The sequence below is a fragment of the Diceros bicornis genome, chromosome 12 (assembly GCF_020826845.1).
Source record: "Diceros bicornis minor isolate mBicDic1 chromosome 12, mDicBic1.mat.cur, whole genome shotgun sequence".
Taxonomy (NCBI): Eukaryota; Metazoa; Chordata; class Mammalia; order Perissodactyla; family Rhinocerotidae; genus Diceros; species Diceros bicornis.
Window position 1 is genome coordinate 73,593,441 of NC_080751.1, and position 24,619 is coordinate 73,618,059.

General features: G+C 47.9%; 2 long non-coding RNA genes across 5 annotated transcripts; both read right to left on the minus strand.

Annotated features, from left to right (window-relative positions):
* Positions 1-286: 286 nt before the first annotated feature.
* LOC131412228 (uncharacterized) lies at positions 287-12,864 on the minus strand. 4 transcript variants are annotated; one of them, XR_009221732.1, is made up of 6 exons: positions 12,844-12,864; positions 12,462-12,642; positions 8,822-8,941; positions 5,969-6,510; positions 2,347-2,685; positions 287-611 (listed from the first exon to the last, which is right to left on the minus strand). It is a non-coding gene; the product is annotated as an uncharacterized LOC131412228 (long non-coding RNA). The 4 variants fall into 4 exon arrangements; XR_009221730.1 differs by having other exon boundaries at positions 288-611; positions 2,347-2,702; XR_009221731.1 differs by lacking the exon at positions 8,822-8,941 and having other exon boundaries at positions 288-611; positions 2,347-2,702.
* On the minus strand, positions 12,864-24,615 carry LOC131412229 (uncharacterized). The gene is made up of 9 exons (XR_009221734.1): positions 23,756-24,615; positions 23,057-23,137; positions 22,494-22,614; positions 21,170-21,319; positions 19,960-20,111; positions 19,220-19,458; positions 16,452-16,628; positions 15,026-15,636; positions 12,864-13,569 (listed from the first exon to the last, which is right to left on the minus strand). It is a non-coding gene; the product is annotated as an uncharacterized LOC131412229 (long non-coding RNA).
* Positions 24,616-24,619: the final 4 nt, after the last annotated feature.

Consider the following 24,619-nt stretch of genomic DNA (forward strand, 5'->3'; position numbering starts at 1 on the left):
CGAGGTTAACTGACTCGACACAGATCTAGTCAGTGCCGGAGTCGAGAATGAAACCCAGATGCCTTGCATCCTGAGTTCAGCCATTGTTCTATTTCACTGAAGAAGAATAAAATTTGCTTGTATTTTATTTCACAGTTGTAAAAAAATATATATATATTCAAAATGTACTTAAATTTGTTTAAGAAAAAAACATTTAAATTATGATCATAATTATACTTAAAAATCACTACATAGTATCAATATAATATAGTATTAATACAATATTAAGCTAGTTCAACAAAAAATAAAAAGCAACTTAAAATTGGGGGGGAAGGGAAGGAGAAGCAATGAAGGATGCGGAATCATTTCATTCACTCATTCTTTATTCAATGAACATGAACGTTTGGCTTGTTGGCAATGAGATAAGGATGAATGAAACAGTTCTAAGCCCATGTTTTAGCCAGGGAAACATAGCACAAACCCAAAAACGTCTGACATAAGTGATACACACCATAATGGCAGCGTCCACAAAGTGCTGCAGAGACAGAGAGAGGAGATTCCGTCCGGGAAAGGAGCTATTTGTGCTGGTTTCTCAGTAGTTCAGATCCATGACTCAAAGGTTCAACGGGCACCTAAACGTGGGAGATGAATAAATGATAGTCTCTGCCCTCGAGGACCTTGCAGTCTAGTCGGGGAGCCAAGGACTGGAAGAAGACGTTTACACGATGCGTCTCCCCAGCAGAGGCAGCCTGCAAGGCGGCATCAGGGAGGACTCGAGAACTGCTTCCCAGTGGGGAGTGGTCCCCGGTGAGTCTTGAAGACCATGAAGCAGGGAGGAAGTGCATGTGTGTTTCTTCTAGAGGATGGATGAAAGAGCAATGGAAACGGAAAGGCTTTCTGAAACTCAGGGACATGACGTAAGAGGCAAGGAGCACCGGGAAAGCAGGGCAGGGACTTGGTAAGGGAGAGCTTCCTAAGGACCATGAGCAGCCACCAAGGTTTCGGGCAGACAAACAAGGTTTACACCTCCTCACCACCACTTTGATGAGCTAGAAGACTTACAGGAAAGACGAGGCAGCTTCTGAGACTGCAGGTTGGGGGACCAGTTGACATTGAAAGAGTTCAAGCATGATATGGTAAAACCATGAAGAGAGAAACGGTAATAGAGGTGGAAAGGAAAGAAGAGATTTTAATTAAAAAATAGAAAATGGTGATGTTTGACAGGATATGAAGGAGGAAGGATTTCAGAAGCTCTGCCATATTTCTCACTTGAGTGATTAGATGGATATTGGTGTCATCAACTGAGATGATAAAAAAGTAGATTTGGAGATAAGATAAAGGCTTTTGGTGATTAAATCAAGCTACAGGGCAATATTTATGATTTAATATGATAAATTTAAAAAGCTTTGCAATACAAAAAGTTCTATTCATTTACTATGAGGAATTATTATTATTATCAACAGTACTAAGGTTAATAATTAACTTCAGTAACTATTAAATTAAATAAAACACTTAACGGACCATCTCCTTTAAGTGCCCAGTCTCACAGGAGGGTGGTGTTATCCTAGTCCAAGTGCGTCTTCAAAAAAGGTCATTGATGATCGAATGAGAAGAGTCAAAATTCCAAATCCCAAGTTCTTGCCAGTTCTTCACATTTTAATATTGTGTGTTTTAGTGTAATCTGGTCATACCTGTGTGATATGACTCATGGAAGCCCCTTTAAAGACATAGTCCCATCCCCTGTATTTCATGACCCACATTTTTCATTTCCTATCACAGCATCAGGAGTGGGCCAACATGGCCCCGGCTGTCCCACTAGCCCTCAAGGCTCTCCAGACTCCAAATTCAGCATCCCAATAGGCTCTTGGATGTTACCAGGGCTTGTCTCCCGCAGGTTCACAATCCTGCCAGCTCCCTCACAGTGACTGCCACCCCCTCCTCTCCTCCTCTCCTCCTCCGGCTCCTGGTGATCAGTCTCAGCCAGGCCTCGACCATCTTGGGGCATCTGCCATGCTCCTAGGAAACTGCTTCCAAAGCTGCCGGCCCTGCCAGCGCCAGGCTGCCCCAGCATCCCGCTGAGGCTCCTGCCTTGCTGCCCCTCTTCTCCCGGCTGACATGTGTACTCTCTGGTGAGGCCAGAGAATCAGTGCCTGGTGTTGCTGATATTGTACAGAGGAGCCTGTTTCCCATGTAACTTCTTCCCCAGCCTCATCCAGGTTCGGGAGAACAGGTGAGCTGACCTTTGATTCGGGTCAACATTATACATTAGCCTCCCCCTTCACCTAGAATGAGCTCTTTCCCACATGCATCCTCAGTCCTCAGGCAGCCAGCCAGCCAGGCGGCCTGGCCCCTGGTTCTCTCACTTACCTGAATTCTAAATCTGCTTAGGCTCAGGCTGGGACCCCGAGGGTCTTTGCTTCTTGATCACCGTTGAAAATCACAAGCCCTTCTCTCTCCTTGTCCTTCTCCAGCTTTCTCTCTGCTCCATGTTTTTCCATGTCCCTGAGTACCCGCAGACATTTCTCTATGCATCTCAGGTTTTGTTTGCTGTACACCTTCTCCTCTTGGGGCATAAGCCCCACGAGGGCAGGATTTGTGTATGTTTTGTTCACCACGTTATCACCAGGGCCGACAAGGGTGCGCAGAATAGCAGATGCTCAATAGATACTTGTTGAGTGAAGGCACTGGCAATGATGGAATTGAGCCCTACAGGTGACCAATACCTGCAATTAATACATGGTGTCTCAGAGTTCACAGTTGACCTTCAAGTACATTGTCTCATTGACTCCACAAGAACGCCGTTAGGTAGGCATGTTATCTTAACCCCATCACGGTCATGAGAATTAGAAATTTGCACCGGCTTCACCCAGGTTCACAGCTCTGGATGGGTACTTGGCAGAGCCACGACTTGAATGCAGGTCTTCTGGCTCCTGTCCGGCATTTCCTTGGTTCCAACAACCCTGCTCTAAATGACTTTGCAAAGGTCACATAGCTAATTGATCCGTGTCTCAACTCTGGTGCCCTGCCTTCTTGCTGGCCCGGGTTCCATTACCCCAGATTGCTTCCCAAGAGGACTCAGAACACCTCAGTCCCAAGCCACTGGAGATTAATAAAATTTTCCAGAAAATACCCTAACCAAACACTCAAGAAACGTGAGATAAAAGGAGGTGTTATCTGACATAAAGAGGATTTTCTGATGGCACCCCAGCTGTACGTGTCTCACCATCTTAAATATCATTTATTACTAATAGGTAGTATCAAAAATGTTGGGTGCGGAAGCTGGCACCACACACAGGCTGCTAAGATGTGTTTCTGTTTGTTTATTTTTTTAATCTCCTAAATAAATCCTCGATTGTAGAATTTGACTTGCCTGAGTGACTCGGCTTCTGACCTGAGGCAGCTTCTCTAGCCTGCTTGTGCCACATATCTTCCACAACGCGATCTCCATCGGAGGGAATGTGGGTGGCGAGCTACTAAAAAAAAGTCTTTACACTGCGTTGATTTTTCCCTTAGCTGACGTCACATAAATTGCCCCTATTCTTTGGAAGAGAAAGGTTAAATCTTTTGAATGAGCTAAGAGTACTTAATACAGATTATTTTGCATTTTAATTTACAAAGTGACGGACTGGGATGAAAGGACGCCTATTTCCTGTCTGGGTTTCTCTTCCTAGGACACTCTCAGATACAAGATGCTACATCTCAATCGGATTCTCCTCCTAAAACCCATTAATAAATTTTTTTAAAAGTCATGTTATATGGGCTTGTATGGTCTTTTTATAGTTTGCAGTAAAAGATTTTAGTTGTCTCTTCAATCTTTTCCCCGGTCTTTTCATTTCTAATTTCAAGGTTTAAACGTTGCTTTTGAGAGCCAAAAGAAAACACAGTTCAGTTGAGGATGAAAGAAAGCAACAGAGATGGTATTGTAAATATAAATGATTGCCAGATTAAGTCTGCCAGATTAAGTCTGACAGAGCTGTTTTCTCTTGAATCAGCATTCTACAGCCTTGCTGAATAAAGACACTCCAGTATCCCCGGTGTGTGCTGCCTGCGCTTTGTTTCTATGGGGCTCTTTCATGGGGAGCACGTAAACTCCACGTGCCTCCTCAAGAAGCCTTGCCTGCCCCTTCTCTGCTGCACTACGGGGTCGGGAGGAGTCTGCCCACAGCAAAGAGCAGAACTCACTTTTATAAAGCCGCCCCAGGCCAGTGTGTCATTCTGCCTGCATGTTTCCGATAGCGACTCGACCCATAAGGAGGAATAAACAGCCCTCATGAAGATGGCTTCCCACGGCAATGACTGCAAACTCTTGTGTCCACTGGCCTCCCGTGGTGCTCTGCAGAGAGAGAACCCCAAAGAGGTAATTCGGAGAAGTGGTGAAGGAGATGCTGCCAGCCTTCTGAACGGTGTAACGTGATCTACCTGTACACTCCACCAGGTTAGCACCGTGTTCCTTCTGGGAGCCAGCGCAAGGCCCCTGCCTCGTCCATCTTGGATTGCCAGGGCTCCCCGAGGTGGACACACAGTGGACATTTCACGGTGCTGCTTGGTAAACTCTTTATGAATAAATGAACTGCCCACTCTACAGATGTGAAAGTAGAGATACAGAGTTGCTACACGATTTATAAACAGCACTGGAAGAGAACGCGATGGTGATGTCTGAGCAGGGCTGGCCATTGCAAAAACTGCATCCTATGATTTTCTGTTGCTACGTGCATGGAGAGTGAGAGAACTTTGACAAGCTCTTAGCAAGCCTGAAGACAGTCATCTCTTGGATAAAGAAATTGAGTCTGAGGTTGAATGGTCTGAGATCGCATGTCTAGTTAACAGGGAAATCAGCAGCAGAGCCCAGACATCCGACTGCTACCTCAGTGCCCTTCCTGGTGCACACCACTGCTTCTAGAAGGTGACAGCCTCCCCCCCGTCACAGTAAACTATACCTTAGATATCTTCATCTGAACCACACACCAGAGCCTGCATACAGTAGGTGCTCAATAAACGCTTAGCAAATAAATAAACAAATACATGGATAGGTCGATGGATGGATGAATAAATGATGACTATAAATGAAAATGAAACAGGGTCCTAAAAAACTTACGAAATCTTATAATTCACCTAGAACGCTTCTCAAATAAAATAGTACGTTAGCCAAACTATTTGCCTCTCTTCCCTCACAGTCCGCCTGAAATGACCAGGTAGCCAGAATAAGATTTACCTCCCTCATGCACCTGTGCCTGGCCCTCGGCTTTCCACACCAGCACGTTAGCCAAACAAAGAAATAGAAGCGCTGAGTAAAGAGCCATGATGTTAACGGATGGTGTGGCTGTGCGTGCCTCTCCAGGGTATGTGCGCGCGGAGGCAGGGACAATCCTCCTCTCTTTCTCTTTGCTATGTGAATGAATGTGAGGGACAGAATGTTATGCTTTCCAGAAGGCCTCCAATTAAAACCCTTCTCAGCAGCCGTTCAAGTGCATTCAAACCCTGATATAAATGAATGCAATTACTGGACGTCTGTCCTTCTCCCTCTACTGTGTTTCTACCTTTGACAGTTTTCTTGAATATCCTCTCCTCTACTTCCCCCTGCCAGTGCCTCAGTCAACTGACATCTTCTCTAGAGAGCATATGGTAACAGCTGTAACTAGTCCTTGAAAATGTGTTCCTCTCTCTGCTTCGTCCATCTTCAGCACTGCTTCCAGAATGGTTTTTCTAGAACACTATTTGATCCTGTCACTCTCCTATTAAAATCCTTCTGCAGCTGCCCACTGCCTACAGGAGCACACAAACACGTTAGACCATGTGCACAGAGTATGAATTGCAAGAAATGCCCCAGGTTTGTTTTCTTTTTATTCAAGAGGTAACATACCAAAGACTAATATATGCACCGTGGAGCCAGACCACCTGATTTCAAATCTCAATTCTGCTGCTTGAAAGCTATGTGGCCTTGAGAATCCATTTGCCCTCACCTGGAGAATGGGGGAATAACAGTACTCACCTCAGGGGTTGTTGTGAGGATGAAGTGGGTCAATGCATTCAAAGTGCTTGGGGCAACGTGCAGCACGGATCCAGCCCGTATTAGCGTCAGCAGCGGTGGCCACTGTAATCACGGTAATGACGTTTTCATCTGCTTTGAGTCCCATCTGCCAGGGTAACATAGTTTCCATCTCAGTAATCGCGGGGCTACCTGCCGCAGTCCAGGGCTTCGTCAAGATCCCGGGATTGTGCATCTAACAGAGTGACAGTTCCTGGACTCAGGGCGACAGGGCACTGTTGATATGCTCAGAGACCCATGCTGGCCGCCTGAGGCCTGGCTGCGAGCCTCCGCTGTCCACTGCCGCCTCTTCTTTCCCTCGGTCTCTCTCCCATCTCTCTTCCGCACTGTCCCTCCACTCTGAGGTCAGCCTCCTTCCTGGGAGGCTGTGAGGGACAAGGCTCACCTCTCTACTTTCACAGGACCACAGGATCCTTGCCCTGCAGTTAACACTCCATGTTGCCCACAGCATTTTGCCTTACAGATCGACTTGTCCTTGAGGGAAACTTCGGTGCAAAGTGGAAAGGGAAGAAAAATTTGTTATTTCAGATTATTCTATGGCAACAAAAACAAAATACAAACTGGTGTCTCAATAAGCTCTCTGTTCCTATAGAAACGTCTGGGTTAGACCCCTGCCACTTCCTCCAATTTGGACCCACCACGCCATTTACCTGCCCTTCCTGAACACCAGGGACTGCACCGTTACACCTGTGATGCTCTCCACCTCCCCTCCTCCGACCAGTGAACTCCTGGCCATCCTTCACAACCCTTAGCAAATGCCCATCCTCTGGAAAGAGTGCTCAAATTTGTTCCCACAGAATGATGTCCTTCCTTCCCCTAGACTTACTCCCGAGGATGCTGGGAGCCAAAGCAAAAGGATAGTTCCACAGGTTGCAGGTCTCTCTCTCTCCAAACAAATCCAGTGAGCACCTGAGAGCAGCATCCTCATGTCTGCAGGGGGCTGAGCTTCCCAGACACCTTCACACGGAGCACTGACCAGAGCAAGAGCCAAGTCTTTCTGTTCTCTTTGTTCTTAGTTTCTGCCTGACAAAATCAAATCCCTGGCCTCATGATATGACTAAAATTGCTGATGAATCCTCTCTTTTTGTTACTGCGAATAGCCAATTCCAAACATTCCATTTTCACAGTGGTGAAATTTGGAGTCTAAGAAATGTGGCTTCCCCTGCCGGTGTTGTCACTGACGGCTCACGTGACCTGGAGTGATTCCCCACCCCCGATGAGCCTTTGCGCCCCCATCCCCCCAACAGCCAAAGGAGACTCCCATTGCACGCCTGATGGGGTGCTACTTGAGACAAGACGGGGAGGCAGACAGGAAGCGCTGGGTAAACGTCGACACCCCTTCCCTGCCCCTGGCCGGACAGCACGGTTTCTCCACCGTCTCCCCCCTCCCTGACTGCTCCATCATTGCTGGTGTTCCGGCCCAGGGTGGTATTGTCACTTGACAGCCCTAATAAAGAAGACCATGTCCAGGCAGGATTGACGGGGGATTTTGCCCTGTGAGGACGCCCCGATGTTCCTTCCCAGAAGGGCTTGTTCTGGCTGTACATGAGCTGCCTCAACTTGAAAGATACTTGATAACCTGATGGCTTTTTCTTCCCCAGGGCTCTCATTCCAGCTACTGAGCAGTCAGACTTCAGAAGAACAATAACAGGGTAAAACAACAGGATTTTCTTTCCTTGAATATTTGCTCCCAAGAGTCTAGTAAATAAGTTACACTTCTGCTAATAGACTACGAGCGATCGCTCCATATTTTTGTGCAGCACATAACCGTTTGCACGATGCTCTCGCCCCACTTTCTCATTTAATTGCCGCAGTGACCCTGTGAGTCAGACAAGGGAAAGTGTCCGTCCCCATTTCAGAGAGGGGGAAACTGAGGCACCCCAAGGGTTAAGTGACTTGTTTGAGGTGACAAATGTGTTAATGGAATGGCTGGCAGGAAAAAAGTAAGTTTTCTAATAGTTCCTGATTTCTTTTAATTACATCACACTGAAATGAAAGTAAATGTCTTCCCCATCTAAATAAAATTATTATGCGTTATATTGGTAATAGTTACCTAAATGATAAGTGCCTACTAAAAAGCAGGTACATTATTTATTCTGTGTCTGCTCCTCAGAACATTCTAGAAAGTGGATATTAGAATCTGCAGGATGTTGAATCTCAGAGAAGTAAAGCGACTGCTGAAGGTCACACAGCCACCAAGGAGAGGAGCTGGGTTTCTAGTGGATGCCTGCAGCTCCCACAGCTTCACAGGCGTGCTGTGTACCGGCAAGCCGTGCATGGCAACGTGAGGGTGACTATGCTGAGTGAAATAAGCCAGACACAAAAGGACAAATGCTGGATGATTCCACCGTGTGAGGTCCCAGAGTCGTCAAATTCGTAGAGACAGAAAGTAGAACAGTGGCTGTCAGGGGCTCGGGGTGTGGAAATGCGGAATTTCTGTTTAACGAGTATAAAGTTTCAGTTTTGCAAGATGGAAAAAGTTCAGGAGATGGATGGTGTGATGGTTGCACAGCAATGTGAATACACTTAATGCCACTTAAAAATGGTTAAAATGGTAAATTTTATGTTATGTATATTTGACCACAATAAAAAAAAATGTTCAAATTTTAAAGTGTTTCAGACCAACTCTCCTATTCCCTGAGTGTCCACACTGTCTTTACCACTGGAAAATCCTTCCCTCTGTCACCTCATTTCCCACTGAAATGCCACCACCTTTATAAACCTTTCCTGATCTCCCAGAGAAAGCCATCCCCTCCTAACCAGAGTTCCTCGATGTCATATTTCTGGACCTGTTACCTTCCCATGGCGCTCATGTTCTAACGTCCCTTTCTTGAGTGTGAAATCCAATCTTGTTATAGTCCACAACCCTGCAGCACACAGCACAGGAACTCATACATGGAAGGTGCTGGAAGTTCACTGGGTGAGAGAATACATGATCAAACGTAAGTTCATCACCACGTCTTTGTCATACATTAAGACTTCAAAAATCCCAACAGGAATTGTCCAGTTCAGAAGAGCCTTTCCACATGACCAAGAGCCGAGGGGGAGGCAGCTCTGTGCAAAAGCCAGATATGAGAGTGGAAAACAAGCATCCTCTGAGCAGCTGCATCCAGAAGAGCAGCAGGCGTGCTGTCTTTACCTCACGGCAGCATCACAACTATCTTCTGAAGCTCTATGTTCTTCCTATCACACGTCCTATCCAAAGTTCAAGGACAAGTCAAGGCAGAGCCAGGATTTGAATCCAGTTCACGAGACGGCCCTGCATATATCGGTAACTGCTCTCTGGTTTGTCTATCCTGCTTCGTGGACATCACCTATAAAACAAAGTCTACCTGTGGCCATGTGGTCGGCATCAGCCTCCTCCCAGTGGCCTTCTTTGAAATGTGAGGTCAGCCTTGGGGCAGGACACGTGTGGAGCGTGTTAGAGAACATCCGACTCCAAGGGGACGGGCACCTCCTGGGAAGTCGCACTAGCATCTGCTCTCCATGGGGGAGGTGACTGGGGAAAACTCCTTCTTCAGTTAGTTAGTTTTAGGCACTCATTTTGTGAAAATGGTAGCTACTTTTTATCAAGTTTCCGGAAATTTTTATAAAATTATCTTAAAATGCCAAGGAGTATCAAAATCACCTCTCTTCGTGGCAAAAATTTCTAAAGCTGAAGTGTTTCGAGTGTTTAGTCTTAAGCCCGGCAGGCAAAGCTGAGAGTCAAGGCTGAGAGAGCTCATGATGCTTGTAGAGCAATTTCAAACTCTGTTTGGGGGCACAGGGTACCCCAAGCAGAGTGTCAATGGTGCTGGCACATTGAGAGAGTAAACAAAGTCCCCCAGAGCCAGTAGTGGGCAGCCCTGTCTGACCAGCAAACTGGGGCAGCACCAGCCTGATGGCCGAAAGCCAAGGCTCCGCTTTGCTGAGCACCTGAAGGGCCGAGGGCTTAGAGGAGGGACAATTCGACAGGACAGGCTTGCCTTGCTCTGACTCAACCATCCAAATATGGGAAATAACCTCCGAAAATTTCCGGGACAAGGGACCCGCCCCTGGGTGGGTTTTAATCATAGGAGCCTAGAGTTAAACTCAGCAAAGAAGGTGGCTTCAGCCGTGGGTCAAAGGCAGTGACTGTGGTTACTCTTGGAGTGAGGGAAAGAGGCCCCGAGAGGACCTTCCCCTGGCGGAGAGGCAGGCTCTGATCACTTTCCTTCTCTGAGACTAGATCAAACTTGGTGGGTCTGTTGGAAAACCATCAGTAACATTCAGTGTCTGGGCTGTCGCTGGTTCAGACTTCTGATCTGAGCCGCTCACCTGGGTCCTCTATTAGGTGCCATAGAAATGCATTCATTAGTTCATCCCACAGACATTAATTGAGCACCTAAGATGTGTCGGGCCCTGTTCTAGGCTCTGGGGTTACGGGAATTAGCAGAGCACACAGAAACCCAGGTAGCCGTGGAGTTTACAACCCGTGGGAGAGAGAGTAAACAAGTCAGTCAGATAGTCAGTTAGAGGTAGAAGTGCTGGGGAGAATAAGACAGGCAAAGAGAACAGAGAGCGTAAGTGGGGCTTTAAATAAGTTGGTCCAAGGCCTCACTCAGGAAGTGGAACTTGGCCAGACTTGAAGAAGGGGCTGGACATGAGACAGATGGAGGAGGAGCCCCAGGCAGAAGGATGGAGAGGAAAGGCCCTGGGTGTCTGTGTGGCCAGCACTTCAATGAGCACACAGCCAGGAGGCCAATATCGTAAGTCGTGAGGGCAGAGATGTCACAGGGCACAAAGGGAGGGCAGACTCAGGCACTGTGTGGATTCGGGCTTTTAGGGAGTGGAAGGGGGTTCAAACAGAGTGACTTGATGTGACCTGGGTTTTCCCAGATCACCTTAGCTGCCTGCCGTGTGGGGCGTAGTCAAGAGGATCCGGGGATAATCCGGGCAGGAGGTAATGGCCAGTTGGACCAGATAATGGTGGCTGAAATTTCAAAATACATATTGAAAGTACAGCCAGTGGGACTTGCCAACAGACTGCATGCGACAACGCAGAATCAAACACCACGTTTTGACTTGACCAGCTCTACAGAGGGGGCTGCAGTTCCTGAGATGGGAAAGCCTGCAGAACACCAGGCCAGAATGGTGGAAGGTGAGGAATTTAGTGTTGGACATGTTAAGTAGGAGATGCTTTTTAGAAATTCAGGGGGAGATATCAAGTCTGCAAATTAACATACAAACCTAGATTTTAGGAAAAGATTGGAGCTGGAGGTATAAATTTGGGTGTTGTCAATGGATAGATGGCACTTAAACAGACGGACATAGGTGAGATCCCCAAGGGACAGGCCAAGAAACGGAAAGGTCCAAAGCTGAGCTTCAGGTCACCGGAACACTGAGTGGTTGAGAAGGTGAGAGAAACTAGCACAGGACCCTGAGAAAAGGTGAACGCTGACTTAGACGTGTGGTGCCCTGGGAACCAGGTGAAGACAGCATTCCTGGGAGCAGGGAGGGACCAGCTGGGTCTTTATTCTGCTGAGAGGTCAAGATAAAGCTCCGGAGCTAACCGCTAGATTCAGCAATGAAGAGGACATTGTGACTTTGGAGTGGTCTCAGGGGAATGAGAGGGGGCAAGAGAGAAGAATTAGAGGTGGCAAATATAGACCACTCTTCCAAGGAGTTTTGCTTTAAATGTACAAATAAACCGGATTGTAGCTCAAGAAGTGGGGTGAAGAACATGGTTTGCTTGCTGTTGTCATTGTTGCCTGTTGATTATTTGTTGAAGAGGGGAGAAGGAACAGCATGTTTACGGGTGGACAAGAATGCTCCACTAGAGAGAGGAAAGCTGATGGCACAGAGGGGAGGGGGGAGAGTGTCCGAAGTGATATCCTGGGGCAGCAATGCAGGATGGGCTCCTTTGCCAGTGACAGGTTGATCTAAGCTAGGTAGAAGTGTAGACACTTGATCCGTGATAAGAGGGGAAGGCAGCTCCAGTCCCAGCGGGGGGATAGACTTCGCCATGGGAGTTTGTGAAAATGTTTTCGTGGTTCCTTCACTTTTCCTAGCGAACTAGGAGACAAGGGCCTCAGCTGATACTGAGGATCTGGGAGGAGATGTGATGTCTGGAGGAGAGAGAAGGGAAGAAATGGTTGTAGAAGAAGGGGCGTGAGTGGTCGAGGCAAATGTTGGGTCTCTGTGAGTGCCCACTTGAGGTTAAAGGTCATAAATTTAAAGTGGGGCTAGTCGAAACCACAGTGTGTCTTGAATCCAGCCACATTCCACTGCCCAGGCAAAAGAGTGTCCAAGAGAAACACGTGAAATCTGCAAGGCTCATTACAACAAGCATAGACCGAAAAGGAGGAAGAAGGGTGGCGCTTTTAAAAAACATTTACGTTGACTTAGAGCTTAGCCGTTCACGCACACTAGAGTGTGAGATCATTCATACAACTGACTTATTGACATCTGCAGCCACCCTATAATCCTTGGCTCATAATTGACACTGAAAAAGTCCCTCCTTGTACAATTACGCGGTGGAGCTGGTGGACAGACATCAAGCCTCCTGTGCACAGACTGGCTTTTGCTCCAGGTCCGGCCTTCCAGTGCGGCTCTGCCCCGGACAATCCACCCGGCGCCTCTCAGTTTCAGCGCTTTGTCTGAAAATGAGAATGACAGTCTAAGGCAACCAGCCATCCCCATCTGCCCTGGACGGCCCAGTGTTAGCCCTGGAAGTCCCTGAGAAACCCTGCAGCCAGCCCAGGCTGGGATGGCTGTCACCCCTCGCCAGGAGTTCAGAGTGAGAGCAGAAAGAGGACAGGTGAGGGGGTGGGGATCCACAAATCCCAAAAAGGCCTCACCCTGGTGACAATGTGGTTATCCTGAGCCAAGCCAGGCTGCTCCTCAGTGGCTCCTCCCAGAACACCTTGAAGGAAACTGTGAAGGAGCGCCATCTCCTCCAGGCAGCTCCCAGCAGCCACTCAGGTGGAGTTTTCAAGACGTTCAATGAAAAATAGAAAACATAGTTTTTCTTAAGGTGAAATGTACTCCATTTAAATGACAATACTTTACTCTGCGACTATAACCTTCCGCTTTTCAGTACTGAAAGCTCCTTTCTTTTATGAAAAGGCAATAGTTAATTTCTTAACTTCCTTATTTGGCAAAAGAAGAAGTTGTCACCTTTACGTCAGTGCCCCAAGTTCTTTAGGAAATGTTATTTTCTGTGTGATCCAGCAGGCTGGGACGCGCTGCCCTAGGGCACAGTCAGAGGAGCTCTGGAATTTACTCTGCTTCCCTGCCTGCCCCCAACGCCACCTCGCCCTCCCTTCAAAGACTAGTGTCTCCGGTCTGCTGCCTGGAGGACCCCTGTGTGGCCCAGGCGTTCTGACAGCCCAGAGACCATTCGTCCTGACACATTTGCCTTTTGAACTTCAGGAGGGTGGGTCAGGTCACTTTCCATAAAAATACGCACATCTTTGAAATTCTCTTTTCTCACACGTGCAACACGGGCACATTCACTGGCGTTCAGAAGACGCCTTCAAAGCTGGCCCTTTGAGCTTGGCCTTTATGGTTTTTGTGGGTTTTTTCTGGTGTGTTAGAAAAGTTTGTTAAGTTAATCAAAAATATGTTAATTTTCTGCATTTAAATAACTTTAAGGTTAGCCTAAGGTGAGGAGCTCTCAGAACTGGATTATAACTCTCTGGAGGGGACAAAGTCCTCTCTCCTCCTCAACCTTCAAGGGAGGGAGAAAAGGAAAGGAAATCCCCCAGCCGGCCCTCGAGTATTTACTAGATGCCAGAACCTCAGAGCATCTCCCAGTGAACATTTCACTTGACCTTCAGGCTCAAGGTGTGAGCAAGGCATCTTCAGTCTCAGGTGGAGACGAGGGTCAGGAAGTCAACCAGCTTGCTCAAGGTCACACAGCTAGTAAATGGCTGAGATTTGAAGCCAATAAAATAAAGCCTTGCTCATGCGAGGGGCTGTCCTGTGACCCGAGACGCACATTCATCTTCTGGGGTTTCCTGTTTCCTGAGCACTTCAAGATATTTCAGGTACTTGTTTTCCTCTTAAAGCCATGGGATTTCCAAGCACTCTGAGGGGAGCAAGGGTCGGAGAACAGCTTTGCCTTTTTAAATTGTCCTTTGGATTTTGCTGTGTCCAAAATCCCACAAGACTGCTGGCAATTACACAGCCAGCCAGTATGTGCAGAATGGTCTGGTCTAGGTCTCACTGATGAAAAGCCCACCTAGGTGGGTCCAGCAGCCTCGTCCAAAAAATAAATTAGCCTGAATAGATCGTCAAGAAGGGATCGAATCTGGGGCCGGCCCGGTGGCGCAAGCGGTTAAGTGCGCGCGCTCCGCTGCGGCGGCCCGGGGTTCGCTGGTTCGGATCCGGGCGCGCACTGACGCACTGCTTGGCAAGCCATGCTGTGGCGGCGTCCCATATAAAGTGGAGGAAGATGGGCACGGATGTTAGCCCAGGGCCATCTTCCTCAGCAAAAAAAAAAAAAAAAAGAGGAGGATTGGCGGATGTTAGCACAGGGCTGATCTCCTCACAAAAAAAAAAAAAAAAAAAAAGAAGGGATCGAATCTGTTTTTTCCTTTTCCTTAACCCTCATTTCAATCCACCTCCTACTACAATCTGGTTTCTGAACCTATCATATGGTAGAGGCAGCTACAGAGGCCACCGTTTATAAAGGCGTACCGTGTGCTCTGTGCTGAGCACTCGTCTGGGAGCCTTGTGAGCATCGCTTTACGTAATCCGCACTCTAACCCCGAGAGAGAGGAACGGATATGTTACCCATTTTACAAATGAGAAGACTGAGGCTCAGAAAGGTTCCCTGAAGTGCCCAGCCCACAGTAGGAAGTGCAGGGTGGCTTCAAGCCTGGGTCTTCCTGCCCCACAGCCCCCTCCTTAGTTGGCAAGGAGGCTGCTCCTCTACATCAAAATGCCTCTGTCCCAGGTCCTCTAATGTCCACGGTCCTCAGTGGCCCACCCCTCGGGCAGATCTCTATTAGCGGTTCCTCCTGGCCGTCTACTCACCTCTTGCTGCACGCTCCAGGAGACTCCTCTGGGCTCTTATTGCCAGACTGTCTTCTCTCCTCCCCTGCCCTCTTGCTGAGCTTCCCTCCCTTGGTTGTGGCTTCTGCGTGACTCCCAAATATATCTCCAACTCTTACTTCTTCCCACGTTTAAGAGCAGCGCTTCTTGCAGGCCCTCTCTCTCACTTCTGCAGCCTCCTCCTCCGTGGTTCATTTTTGCCCCGAGCCTGATCTTGGCTCTTGCCCCAGTGATAAGCGTTGCTTATGAAATCTCCAAAGGGCACAGGAGAGACAGTGAGAGAAACAAACGGGGGTAGAGAAAAGGGTCCCATTAAGAGACATTTCAGAGAGATTTATCCCCACCGAAGGCCGGAAAGCAGGATACACAGTCCCACCTGTCTGCACGTGCACCAACTTAGGGTAGTTGTGGGGTGAAGTCTATTGCAGTTGTAGGGCAGGGGCTGGACAGCAGTGCGGGGTCTACACACACTGTCCTCATGCAGGGGTCCTGGAGCCAGAAATGTGGTTTTTAACAAGCAGGCTAGGTGAAGCCGACGCACGTAGTGGTCCAGCACACCATCTGACATACTCAGGCTCAGGCTCCCAAGACTCCTGCCAACAGCAAATCAGAATGACTGAATAGGCTGAACACACACCCAGAGCAGCTAGTTCCTACCGAGGCAGGTTTACTAAGGAAGACCTGGTATGGGAAGGAAGAAGATTTTGCCTAGCTATTTTAGGAGCCCTGGACTGGGAGTCAGCTCACGGAGGCCCAATTTTTTCATCAGTGCAATGGATTCAACAACACTCCCTTTGCCAGTCTGTCGTGAGCATGAGAGAACATTTGCAAAACCCTTGCAGGAGACCTGACATAGAGAAGGCCCTTCATCAACACGCATCAAAGGAATGGAAAATATCGAGGGCTCCATAGATGGTAGCATTAAGTCATATGTAAAATTATTGATTGTTAGTTTTATTGCTAATAACGTGATGTAACATTCAAATGTATGTTTGTCTGTATGTGAGAAATAAAATAGAAAAGTCTGTTAGAGGAAAGAAACAAAGTTTTGCGTTACATTGACAATGATAGAAATGAAAAGCAACATTTTGCTGAAATCTCACACATTCAAGAAGCCAGGCAAAAGGCACAAATTCACATAAAGAATGAGCGTCTTTGGGTGTGTACACATGCCAAGAATCTAACCGCTACAGGAGTTTCACCCTGTCAGAGAGGAAGAAGAAAAATCCCTCATCTTGTTTTGGCTTGTGCAACCCGGGAGGGTTGGGGTTTGGGAAAGAAAGGCTGTATTTATGTGCCACCTTAACTTGATTTACTGTAACTGACAAGTCAGCCTGAACCGAGGAGCTCTGTCTACCCGGGTTCCCCACCTCGCCTCTCCCACTTTGCAAGGACTAGAAAGCACTACCTGTCAGACAGATTCCAAACGTGGCCTCAACTGCTCTCTCAGACTCCCCCGGAGCAGGTGGGGAACGAGCCACTGTGGCTTCAGAGCACTTCCTGGGTGCGGGGCAAACAGCGCTGGGGTGTCAGCAGAGGCGGTGCGAGGTGAAGCCAGATGCACCAGAGACAGACTGCAGTTTGGCTAGTTTACGCATGAGAAATTGACAAATGCATGCATGTTAGAGCTGCCTCGGTGGTAATGTGTGGTTTCAAGTCATAGCCCACTTAGTTGTTGTCCATCTGGGGAAAGGAATCTCTGTTTTAGAAGTCTGAAGCAATAGAACTGGGAAGAGGAACATCTTTGCTTCCCTCTCTTCTCCTGTAGGCACACGGTATAAGAACCAGGACATGGGATCTGTTATTGGACCAAGTAATGGAATTTCAGATTTTGCCTCCCCATTTCCTACAGTTTCAGCTGCCTTCGTGGTTCTCTAGAAAAATGAGTTTTGTATTCACTTATTCATGCATTTAAGCAGACATTCAATTATTCACACATTCATCCATTTACACAACAGATCTTTACTGAGCCAGGCCTGAGCCGGGTGCAGAGAATACGTGATAAACAGTGGAGTCACGGGCCTGCTCTTCTAAGCTCATACTTTATTAAAGCGGGTGGACAATCAGTTGTCAACAAGCAGTGCAATTCAATGTGATAAGGAAACAAACAAACAAAAAACCAAGTGCAGGGTGACATAGAAAGTCAAAGCGAGAGCTCCTAGCCCAGTGGAATGGGGGCAGGGTGGGAGGGGAAGATTGGAGTATTTCTGGAGAATAGACAAATAATATAAGACTTGAAGGACAAGTCTGCACTAGGTGTCAGACAGTTTGTAGACCAAAAAATAATAGCAAATTCTCATTCTCAGCTTTTGAGTAACTAAAAAGATTCACCCTGGGGGCCGGCCCAGTGGCGCAAGCGGTTAAGTGCGCGTGCTCTGCTGCGGCAGCCCGGGGTTCACCAGTTCGGATCCCGGGCGCGCACCGACACACGGCTTGTCAGGCCATGCTGCAGCGGCGTCCCATATAAATTAGAGGAAGATGGGCATGGATGTTAGTCCAGGACCAGTCTTCCTCAGCAAAAAGAGGAGGATTGGCAGATGTTAGCTAGAGCTGGTCTTCCTCACACACACACACACAAAAAGGTTCGCCCTGGTGGAGCAAGCCTTCGGTACGGACATAAAGCCAGAAGGGAGCCTGACAACAAAGGCGCAAACACTCTTCCTGACCTTAGTAAGGAGTATGGACTGAGGGGAATGGAGAACTGGAGAGGGCGTTAGGCAAGATAGTGACTCAATTTGATTCACATTTGTAAGGTCACTGTGCGGTCGGGGGATGGAGGCAGAGGGCAAGATTAGAGCCAGGAGGTTGTTAAAATACTGCAGGAAAGGGGTGTCTGTGACCTGAATGAGAGATGTGGTGCAGAGATAAGGAGAAGGGGAGGGAAAGGAAGCAGAGCACCTGAGGAGAGGCTGCACCCCTGACGGAGGTCTGCCACGTGTTGGGGGAGACAGGGAAGGAAGAAGGCTTGGAATGAAGAGCTTCCACCTGCAGTGCATTTCTAAGAAGTCTCGGCCAGGCTGATGGGAGTCACAGAGCAAAGGCAGCCCATTAGGAGGCCTGCGTGGGACAGACGGGGCTGGGAGCCACCAGAGACCGTGTGAGCGCCACAGCAGACCTGCAGGCGTGGCAGCTGGTGGGTGTCCGCTAACCACGCTCCCGGCAGCAGGCTCTCCTGCAGGAAGATCTGAGCAGTAAGCCTGCTTCCATGAGCACCTCGAGGACTCAGCTTCCTGCGCGGGGCAGTTGGGGAGGAGTGGCACCATTTAGGAAACAGCAAAGAAAAGACGGATTTTTCAGGGGACAAAGAGGTTGACGATGAGCTCAAAGTTCAATAGGTTGGGTTTGCGGATGCCTTTGAGAAATCCAATAGGAGAGGCAATTAGAACTATGCTTCCGGCACCCAGAGAACAGAGAAGCCCAGGCCAGGAATGGATGTGGGGAGTAGCCAGCCTTGTGGGGTAAGATGGGATTGCCATGGGAGAATGTGCAAAGTGAGAGGAGAACAGGACCCTGGGGCAGAATTTTAAGCCAAGCTGCGCTTAAAGATCGAGCAGAAAACAAAGAAGCAATAAAGGAGCCCAGGAGAAAGTATTAGATAAGAAGGCAGAAAGCCAGTAAAATGCACCGCCAAGGGAGGCAAAAGAAAAGTCTAAACACAAGGAAATCAGTCAAATGTCCACAGCAGCCAAGAAAAATGCGGTTCTAAAAATGCCTGTTCAGTTTAGATACATAGAGAAACCTCTACAACACTGTCAAGAGCAGCATCAGTGCATGGACAGAAGAAACCTGTGAGTGACGGCAGGTGGGGAAACAAAGGCAGAGGGTAGGACTCAGTGTGGAAATGTCTGAGAAGGGATGAGAGAGAATGTGGCACCTGGAAGGGGAATGAGTTTGAGGGAGTTTTGTTTTCTTCTTTCAAGTTTGCAGACGCTTGAGATATTTGCTTAAAGGCAGGAGGGAGACAGTATATAGGGAAAGGTTGAAGATTTTGGAAAAGGAGCATAAGAAAGAGAGAAAGGCCACCAAAGCATCTGGAAGAGTGGGATGCGGACCCCAGAGAAGAGATTCAGCCTGGCCGGGAGGAGGGACGTTGTTCCCACTGCCAGAGGAAAGACAGATGCCCCAGGTGAAAGTAAGTTTGCAGCCTTGGGGACAATAGGTGGACAGAATTTTTACCTTACGGTCTCCAAGTTCTGTGACGTAGGTGACAGTGTGGGAGACAGGCGGCCAGCTCTGCCAGCAGACGCAAGTGGAGACATTTTTGCACCGTTTCCGGGGAGCACAGGAGTGAGCCCTCCAGGGGGCCTGGAGGAGGGCAGGCAGCTGTGGGAGCCAGGGGGAAAGCAACCATCCTCCCGTCCACACTGGAGCACGAGCCATGCCCTTTGCTGGATCTGGGGGCTGTGGACACGTTCCTTTTAACAAAAAAGATAATAAACAGTCGAACTCTCCATATTATCCTAAAACCAAGTTGCTACCTGGTGCCACTCCGACCCACTTTTCCAGCGAGAAGGAGCACAGTTACATGCGTGCAATGCTTGTACCTGCTAAACTACCTCTCAGCAGTCCTAAAGAAAACACAGTGCGACTTTTGAAGCCCCTTGATAACACGTATTGGAAAGTCCTAACCCCGAATCATCTCAACTCCCAACCACCCACTTGGTTAACTCTCTTTAAGCACCATACAGGGCAAGTCCACTGCATTCATTAGTTCTGTGTTAGTCAACCTAACATGCATTAATCACGTCTAAAAAGGGTCGGGGCACAAAGTCACGACTCAGAACTTAACCTGACTTGGACACCGTTTGCAAATGGTGCTTTGGGCACGCTCTTCTCTGCTCAAACAGAAACTCCGTACCAAATAGATCAAAGCAATGGTATCTCCAAAGCACCCCCACCCCTCTGTGCTAACCCACCTGGCATCCCTCACAGCCCCAAACGGGAGTCTCTGGCACACGGGGGGCTCTGGAAACCGTGGTCCACAGGCATTGATTTGTAGGAGCCTCCCCATCGGGCCCCTGCTCGTGCTCCTGTTGGAGGACAAGGTGCACTTGCTCTGGAAGCCATTCTGAAATATGAGTTGGACACTTGCCTCTGAGCTATGCTGGAATGGCACAGTGCTCAGAGAGAATAACTTCAATGTGAGAATATGCTGTAGATTAAGAGAGATACATTTAAAAGAATCAAGCCAAAAAAATTCTTTACATTTTCTATTTCAATTTGTGAAGCACCCCTTGTGATTTATTGTGGATTCTGAGCTCTCATAATTGATTCTTTGCTCTAATTAATATGCTCCTAACCACAGATTTTCTCTGAGTTTTTTTTTTTGAGCAAGATTGTCTTGTGCTAATATCTGATGCCAATCCTCCTCTTTTTGCTGAGGAAGATTGGCCCCGGGCTAACATCCGTGCCCATCTTCCTCCACTTTATACGGGACACCACCACAGCATGGCTTGATAAGCAGTGCGTAGGTCCATGCCCGGGATCAAAACCCGTGAAACCTGGGCTGTCGAAGCAGAGCGCACGAATTTAACCACTACACTGCTGGGCCAGCCCCACTGTCACCCTCTTTTTTCTGGTCATTTTCTTTTCATCCCCAAAGACACACACGTGTGGAGTCAGGGTAACAGGTGAGGTGGAGAGTCTGGACTTTTTTTTTTTCCAAAGCTTGGGAATGTATCAGAAAGGTCAGAGACAGGAATGGAAAAAAAATGGAAAGAAATATTTATGGATTCATATAGTATGTTCCACAAAGGGGCCATAGCTACCCTGAGAGAGGTGCACGCGGTACTGACAGCCCTGGTACCTTCACTCCCATTCCGATCCCTAGCACAGCCCTGTGAGCTGGGCTTATTATCCCTGTCTACGGACAAGGAGACCGAGGCTCACCTGCCGGACTAAACAGCTCATAGAGGCAACCCAGATTCTATCTGATGCCACAGACCATGATTTTTCTACACATCATGCTGCCTCATGCTATTGATCTTAGCTCATTTAATCCTCCAGACAGCCTTGCCGCTTAGGAAGGACTCTCCCCTTTTTGGCAGAGGTGACCTGAATACATTCTGTCTCAACCTTTAACATTCAGTTAAATCACAACCTTCCCTGGAAGCCCTCCTTGATTACCTCGGCTGCCCAGGTCGGGCTGACGTCATCCCCCCGCTGTCTTGTGCCCACCTCTACCATTGCTTTATCCACGCTGTGCTAAAAGGAATCAGGTCCTGCGCTGGTCCGTCTTCTAATGCAGCCTGGATGCTTCCTGTGCACATGTGCACACTTAAAAATTGACGAATGAATGAACGAATGAATAAATATACTTATTTTGAAATAAAGTACACAAAATTCAGTAAGAATAAGAATTTGATAAAATTTCTTTTTCTTTTTTTTTTAAAGATTTATTTATTTATTTTCCCCCCAAAGCCCCAGTAGATAGCTGCATGTCATAGCTGCACATCCTTCTAGTTGCTGTATGTGGGACGCGGCCCCAGCATGGCTGGAGAAGCGGTGCATCGGTGTGCGCCCGGGATCCGAACCCGGGCCGCCAACAGCGGAGCACGCGCACTTAACTGCCAAGCCACGGGGCTGGCCCGATAAAATTTCTTGACAGATGAATTACTAGAGCCCATTACAGAAATGGCTTGTATAATTATAGTTGAAAGCACCATTCGGAATGACTCTCGGGGTGTCATTTATTCATAAATGAATCCTCAAGCAAATTCTACAGTAGTCAGGCACTCTTTAGGAATAGCCTAGTGCTCTGATTACCTTCAGCGTTTACCTTCGGGGCCTGGCTGGTTTTAAAAAGTGAAATTGAAAAAGCAAGGAGCCCACTTCTAATCCTCAAATCACGCTAATAATTTTATTCTGATACGGCTTTCTCCTCTGGCTGGAAATCCATATGCCATTTTGTTTTATGAATGTCACCTAGTTGTGCAACGCCAATACAACGCTCTGAGAAAACATGGCTCATTAGCTAGAGTAAGTCTTCAAATCCCCAAAATTTCTAAAGAAGGCAAAAAAATGACATACCCATTTTTAAGACAAGATTCAAAAGGTTTGCATCTTCCTTTATATCTCAAAATTAGCCATGAGAAGCAGAAAATGCCCCATCGACCACACGGGCATTAAATTGCAGTCGCATCTAAGGAAGGACCTGGTGAATGTTTTCCTGGCCAAGTTTGGTAAATGTAACAGTCATGCAATGTGGAGCCTTTAAAAGTCTGAGTAACGGGTGTCCGGATTCTCCCGTGCAAGGTTAGCGGGCACTGTATTTTCCTATAGCATTACTCTGTAATGTACATATGCAGTGAGACCATAAAACCCTCTGTTGTTTTCCTGCTCCTGGAAATAAATGTCCTTTTTACAGAAAACTCTTTTAGTTTTAATGTCAAGCACCATACAGTTATACCTACAAATGAGTAGTAATTGCTAGTCATTCTGACATGAATACCTTTTCAACAAATATTGCTACAGGAGGTTGGGTTTCCTTTCTCTCTTTTTAATCATGATGACGTTTCACAGTTTCCACAAAAAAGCAAACAGATGCCTTGCCTGTTTTTGCAAAGTAACCACTGTAACACACACACAAAAGAAAAAAAAATAAGTAAACTCACTTTACCTTCCCTAGAAGTTCACCACAGAGACGGGGAGATCAATGCAGCTAAGAGAAATAGCTTTGTAAGCAGCCTTGTGAAACACACACACACACACATGCACACACAGGAAAGAAATACAAAGTACTCATGCCAAGCAGTAGGCATTTTAATCAGAAATCTGCAGAAAATCATCACCACTCTGGTTGTCCTGGCAAACGCTTCTGAGAATCCTGACTGACTAAAATTCCTCCTGAGGCTCAGTCTGGCTTTTCACAGAGAAAGTGGGATGCCTGCTGTGATTCTCACCACCCCCAGGAAGGCAGCAAATGAGCTTGGTGACAAGATTTTAGCTGCTCCAATTTCCCAGGACAACAGCCTGCATCTTCCCAGTGACGGCATCAATTTCCAAAGTACTCACCTCAGTTATAAAATTCACTAGGACTTCATGAAAATGCACTGAATCCAATCAATCCTCTTATTTTATGCGATTTTTCATTCACTAGTGGAAAAAAAAACAAAAAATAGATGAAAAAAAACAAGACTACACAGGAAGGCAGAGGGAGAACTCACTGCCCTAAGAAGATCACCTCCTCCATCCCCAGTCCAAGGTGCACCTGCCCTCTTCCTTCAACAGGATCCCACTTCGTGGGAACATGGAGGAGTGCGGCATGTGCTTCTCGCGGGTAGTGAGCGCTCAGCTTTTTCTCTTGCCCTCCCAGAGCTCCCGTGCTATCTGGTATTTGTGGTCTTGGGGATGCATTTACAGCTGGGTCCAGTGTGGGTCCAGTGGGACTGCCGTGAAGTAAATATGTAAGTACAGAGCCACTGCAACCTCTGGTAAAAATCACAGCATCAACATACGTTGCAGTGCCCTTGATCAGGAAGAGCCACACAGGGCAGCACAGCCATGTGGCCCCACACTCGTGCTGATGGTGTGGGCCATTACCACAAGGGGAAGCCTAGACTCATGTCCAGGTGCAAATTACTGCAAACTTGATGTACGATCGATTCACAGTGTAACCTGGGCTGGTTCCCTTCCAGCCAGACCCTCCTGGATCAACAGGGAACCAATAGTTCCAGAGCCCAGGATCCTCGACAGGTGCGGCGTCACACTTACCTTTGTAAGAGCCAAGCTGCAATAATGCCCTCTCCTCCTCCATGGCTAGCAGGAACAGCCGGCCCCGCCTAGGCCCCAAGCTCAGGCAGAGCATCTGAAGCCCCAGGTACAGCCACACGGCTCCAGCTGGGAGTGGGAGTGGGAGTGGGAGTGGGAAAGGTCGAGAGAAAAATAAGCCACTTGGTTTATTACAGAAGCACCAATATTCAGTCTTCACGTGGATCGGCTTGTTGTTTGGGCTTCACAGCGCCCCTCCCAGGCGCTACACCTGCTCTCCCACATTCTTGGGTCCCATGAAAGGCTTGCAGAGAATTCTTCATTCTTATGGAATAATATGTTTGGTTTTCCCTCTCATCTTCTTTAGTTCCTGCTGACATAAGCTCCCCATTGCCTCCCAGATCAAGCCATTCCTGAATGTGCCCTCAGTTCTGGCCCACCTTTCAGGCTCATCTGTTTCTATCCTCTGAGCTGGAGCCACCCTGAGCCAGTGACATTCCCAAAGCCTATTTCCTTGTCCACCTGTGCTTCCCATAACCTGGGAACATGAAGGTCCTTTCTCCTTCACCCCCTAGCAAACACCCCACCTTTCAAGGGAGGACCCAATGGCCCTATGTCAATTTGCTAAGGCTGCAGTAACAAAGCATCACAGACTGAGTGGCTTAAACCAGAGAAATGTGTTGTCTCACAGTCTGGAGGCTGGAAGTCCCGGATCAAGGTGTGGGCAGGGCTGGTTCCTTCTGAGCCTGTGAGGGAGATTCTGTCTCGCGTTTCTCTCCCCACTTCTGGCGGCTTGCTGTCAACCTTTGATATTCCTGGACACGTAGAAGCATCGCCCCGCCTCTGCTTTCACCCTCACAGTCTCCC